The following is a 5,960-nucleotide window of genomic DNA, read 5'->3' as shown; positions in this document are numbered from 1 at the left end:
TACCTTGTTTCACTTCACTGGATTCTTTCCCTCAGCCTACAGCTATTTAATTTAGAGATGAATGTACATGTTCTTTGTACTAAGAGGGAGGAGGAGAAGGAGGGGCGGGGGAGGGGGAGGAGGAGAAGGGGAGGAAGAAAGGAAGTTTATGGAAAGAAGAGAAAAAGGAAAAAAAAAAAAAAACTTTCTCCTGATCTTGCTATGCCTTCAGTTCAAACTATGGTTTTAGCTCTCTCCTTCCCACGTTACCAAAATTCACCAGAATGTGCCTTAAACACCTGCTACTCCTTAAGCCCCCATGGTCTGGTTTCTCTTTTCTCCCCTGAAACTTATCCAAGGTCACAATTCCAACTGGCAAATGCAAGTGTCTTTTTCCGCGTCTCCCAGGTCACACCTGACTTTGATAACCCCTCCCGATTACTGGGAACTCCTGCCTTGAGGAGTTGCTGGTCTTCTTTCTTGCTCTTTTCTTAAAAGGAAAAAAAAAAACCTTTTTTTAATTTAAAAGAAAAAATTTTAAGGACTCTTGTCTGGCTTCTCTGCTTTGTTCTTTGCTTTAAATGTAAGTGGTCTTTCTAAGGACTACCCTGGTTATCTCGTTCATTTACATGGCTTTAGTCTTGGTCTCCAGGCTGGGGACTTCTAAACGTCTATCTGCCCTCTACTGAGTTCCACATGTACTTTTCCGGTTGTCTGCCAACTACTTCCTCCTGCTGGCAACGTCATCTTGGTACCTCCAATGCCACGTGCCCTTCTTCCTGCACCTGCTGCTTTCAGTTCTTCCTTTCTCCCCATCAGGCTCGGAGTGTCCACGTCTGGGGTTCAGATGCCGAGGCAGCTCCAGCCAGCTGGGAAAGCACACTAGAAGCTGATGAACATGAGACTCAGGAGCCTCTCGGGATTTAATCTTCCTAAAATAAATTCCAGGCCGACTTGACTGGCCTAGCAGAAAACTGTAATCCTGTAAGGGCTGGCTGATTCTAAGTAGAGCACAATGTTTTTCATTGAGAATCATCTTCTCCCTTCTCCCTTTAAATACCACCACAGGATCTTGAGAACAATTTGTAAAGTGCTGATAGAATAAGTGTTTCAAATGGAGGTATGAATCAGGTGTTATGGGAGTGTGAGAGGCCGGGAATTAACTCTTCTCATGGGACAGGGGAACTTGCAGAAGTTTTATATAGGCTGTCATTTGAGTGGGTCTTATGAATAGGAATGTGCTCATGGAGAAATAAAGGAAAGACCGCTGGTAAAACACAAAGCACATTAAAAAAGAGGAAAACCACAAAAACATTGGCATATAGAGCACCTTTGAGACTTTTTTTTTAGTTTTTAATGTGACCAGTGCATAGCAGAGAAGGAGAGAAAGAGAATTAGGAGTCCACTGTGGAGGTTTCCAAGAAGAAGGAGCTTTGTGGTCAGACCTGTGCTATCACAAACTGATCTAAAAGTGATGGGTAGGGCAGACGCTGCGGTGTAAGAGAGACGACTTGAAGGCCTGGGACAAGGAACTGGCGGCAGTGTGGAAAGGAAGAGATGCATTCAAGACGGTTTGCATGGTCAGATCTTCCCTGTTATAAGAAAAATGAGAAGGAGCAGGGCTCCACCTAACAACGAGGTTGCGTGGCCTGCAGGAATGCACTTGCTCTGCAGTGATGGGGTAAGTTAGAGGGTCCTGAGCTCTTGGGAAGAGTCCCAACCTGGGCAGGCTGACTAATGAAATCTTAGCTGCTGGATTTTTGGTCTGATAGATGATATATGACTTAAATGGTAATAGAAAGTGACATTATCCATTAATTTAGGTGCTTCGTTAAGCCTAGCACAAGTTTCCATGCTGAATGCAGTGGCATTCCTGCCATCTACTGGGTGAAATGCTAAATCTTTTCCCTGAGTGATTTTGCTGATCAAGTATCTCCATGATCCAGAAAAATCAAAGCAGAAGGTCCACAGAATCAGGGAGGGGCACACAGTGGACTTCAAAGGTACCAGGGATGTGCTATTGTTTCTTAAATTCACTGGTGGTGTATTAGTCAGGAGTCTCCAGAGAAATGGAACCGATTCGATGTATACAAACAAATATTGAGCCAAAAAGAGAGATGGAAAGATTTTAGAGTTGGTTCACATATTTGTGGGGCTGTAAATCCAAAATCTGCAAGGTAGGTGCGCAGGCTGGAAGGGAAGGGTTGATGTTGCAGTTTGAGTCCAAAGGCAGTCGGCTTCCAGAATTCTCTCTCTCTGGGGAGGCCAGTCTTTACTAAGGCTTTCAACTGATTGAGTGAGGCCCACCCACATTATGGAGGTTAATTTGCTTTCCTCAAATTAGGTCAATTTAAAATTAACCTCATCTAAAAAATACCCTGGTAGAAACACCTAGACTAATGTTTGACCAAATCTCTGGGTACTGTGGCCCAGCCATGTCAATACACAAAATGAACCATCACAGGTGGGTACATGGGTCTTCCTTTTATTATTGCTTTTAAGCTGTAAATAATGAATTAAAAATGAAAACAAAGTCAGTATCTTCCTTTCTTTTGGATGCTGAGGCTACAGTTTGGGATACAAGATCCCAAGGTTGGCCAAGACAACTGTGAAAACCCCTGTGAGCAAACAATAATCAAATAGACTTTAAAGAGAAAGATATGCAAATCCAGGGCCTTGTGGGGTGCAAGGGGATCAAATATGCAAACAAACACTACCAAAACAGACTGGCTAGGCATAGGCAGGCCCTTCCTGTTGTCACGTGCCGGGTCCTGGCCCACATTTTATCCCCAATAGATTCAGAAGGTTGTTAATAAGCTCCCAGTTGGAAGTTCAGGGCATTGGCTGAAGGGTTGGTTGAGACCTGAAAAGAAGAATCTAGAAAACATCCTAACAAAGGTCTTTGTGGATTAGGTAGGCAGAATTGAGAGGCAGAATAGAAGGCTGTCTAGACCCTCAAGGGGCTCACCCCCTTGCTGGGCCTGAAACTGCTTCTGTGGGCACACACTGGCATTGATGAGTACTCTGAAAACGGTTATTGCTTAAGTCCACCCAGGCTATAATGTTTAATGTTCAGACTAATTTGGACCATCTGTCATGGAGGAGACACATTTACTGAACCCACAGTTGAGTGCAGAGCAAGACAAATATTTGTCTCTTTACCACCAAAATGATGTTTCTTAAAAATGATGTGTTTATTGTTAAGTCCAATTTTATTTCAAAAGCCCTAGAGAAGTTCATTACTAAAGGAGCCTGGTACTGAATCCTATTACAAAGTCTGATTTTTTTTTTAATGTTCTTTTCATAAAAGAAGGCACAAATGATGTGCAGTGTGCTATGGAGGCCTGCTAGGTCCTGAGCGATCCCTCGCATGGTCTCTCGATAGGTTATTTTTGCATAAAATCCATTTGCTGTCATTGGCACAGGGCTTTTATAAGAATTCTTAAAAATATTGTGGGTGCGTACATCCCATTAAACCAGCTTTTTTATAGATGCCAAGACCGAGGGCTTATGTAACCCTTTCATATGCTCTCAATTTACATAGTTTAATTTATGCTAAAATCTCTTTGATTTTTAAAATAACCTTTCTTTGCTTAAAAATAGATTAGAACAACAAGGCCCTACTGTATAGCACAGGGAACTGTATTCAATACCTTGTAATGGCCTATAATGAAAAAGAATATGAAAAGGAATATACAGACATATAAATTAATCACTGTGCTGTACACCAGAAATTAACACAACAGTGAAAATGGACTATACTTCATTAAAAAAAAAAAGACTTCATGAAAAGAATAAATTAGAATAAAATGATTTAACAAAAATGAATTTATAAAAGTGTGTTTTGCTGTAAATTCTTAAACCTTACTATCTAGACCATACCCTACAATTACTAATTACTACCCTGCATTCTCCTTACATTCCAGCCTGCCAAGTGGATGACTGTTTTACCATCAAAAAAGGTCAAGGCATGATTAGCCTTCCTGAATTGTGTTCTGATGATGTTGATGTTAGAGTCTGTACTGGGCTGGACCACTGGCGATTTTAACTTCTCAGGGCCTCAGTTTCCTCTCCTGTAAGAGGAAGTTGAATTAGATGCCTTCTAAGGTTGGCTTGGCCTCTGACACTGTAATTAGCTGACTGAGTTCTTGTTTCCTTTTGTGCTGTTCTATAATTTAGCAACCATGCCGACAGAAGGGCTCTCTTAGAAAAATCATTTGCTTGACTCTGGACCTGACGATTTCTCATAATACTCTTTACAGAAAATTCTTCATTCCTGGCATCAAATTTTGATTTAAAAATTTACTAAGTTTTGGATATATCCTGACATTGGATTTTATTATCTCCCTTTTTGGTTTGTATGATTCCTTGTAAACAAATTGCTGTGTTCATCCATTCCTGCCTATGAATGTTCAACCATCTTCCCAGTCCTGCTTACTCCTTTACCAGAATGTCTCTGATCACCTTGATGGTGAGTTTCCCTTCTTCTGAACTCCTGGCGTGGATCTATCATGTGATCTTTGCTTTTATCTTTGTTTTCTTTTCATAAATTTAAGTGATCTAAAAAAGTACAAAGATTATAAAACAAATACACACTATCCAACCATTCAGAATTAATTATAGTTACCATTTTCGATTATGTACTCCAATCTCACTTTTTTTTCAGGTACCACTAAAGTCCCCTTCAGCATTACTCCAAGTCTAATTTCTAGAAGCTACATGTGTATGTTGTGTAAATGTCCAGATCCTTAAAAAAAATACACACACATATATATATATATATATATATATATATATATATATACGCTGCTTTATTTTGTATTCTTACTAGTGTACATGACTCTTGGGTGGTGTGTCAACAAATCTGACATCTTTTTTTAACTGAACATTATATTTAAAAAATCTAGACCTATTCTCACTGATGTATTAAATAAGTTCATTTCTTTTAAGAGCATACAGCATTCTGTTATATGATTGTGCCTCATTTAATTTATAATTCCTCTATTGATGAAATGCTATAGTATGGAGCCCTTTACATTGTGGTAACTGGTTCATTAAAAAACCCCAAAAAAGCAAAAAACAAACAAACAAAAACCCACACACCTCCCCTACTGGATTGTAATTCCTTGAGTTTCAAAAATATTTTAAAAGAATCTATTTTTCCCAGGAAGAAACACAAAAATAGAGTGTTTTTATTAGTTATCTAAATTTAGTTTTAACTAAAATGAGATGATACCTTCAAGTGCCAACGAAAAGAACAGTAACTTGGCAGAAAAAAATACACCTGAAGACACAGACTTGAGTTTGGGTGATGCTGAGTGAAGATGATTAAAGATTAAAAACTGATACACTCAAGCAGAAAAGAGTGTGTATCTGTGGTGGGAGCCATAGGAGGGAGAAGCAGTAGGATATGAAAAACAAAAACAGAAACAAAACTCCATTTGATTCTGGGATGAAACCAAAAGTCTACCCAACAAGCCGCAGCTCACACTGTCCGAACAAGTGCCGGGTGAACTTCCCTATGGCTTCCTCTTCCTCTCACACCAAGCTCGGAATAATATATTAAGAGAATATGGGGACAGAAGCGACATTTGCATGGACCTCAGCCAGTAGAACAATTAACCAGGTTGAATGGACCTCAGCCAGTAGAACAATTAACCAGGTTGAATGAACAATTAACCATCACCATTGGTGATGGCAGCTGTGGGCATTTTCCGGCGTAGCTGAAGGCCAAGGTGGTGTGAAACCTGAGAGCTCCTTCGGGAAGGAGAGTGTGACCAAGGGAGTGTGTCCTTTCTCATTTGCTGGGTATCAACCAGGCTCTGGAGGGGACAACTGCAAAATAATTTATTTCCCCAAATTCCTAAGTCTTTTTCTAGCTTTTCTTTTTGGTTCTCCCAAGTGTCCAATACCCTCATGCTAAACTTTGCCACTGAAAGCTCTTTGTTGAGGGGTTTCTTGGGCAGCCTTTCTGGGCTTAT

The sequence above is a fragment of the Camelus ferus genome, chromosome 2 (assembly GCF_009834535.1).
Source record: "Camelus ferus isolate YT-003-E chromosome 2, BCGSAC_Cfer_1.0, whole genome shotgun sequence".
NCBI classification, from domain to species: domain Eukaryota; kingdom Metazoa; phylum Chordata; class Mammalia; order Artiodactyla; family Camelidae; genus Camelus; species Camelus ferus.
Note: the sequence above shows the minus strand (reverse complement) of the source record.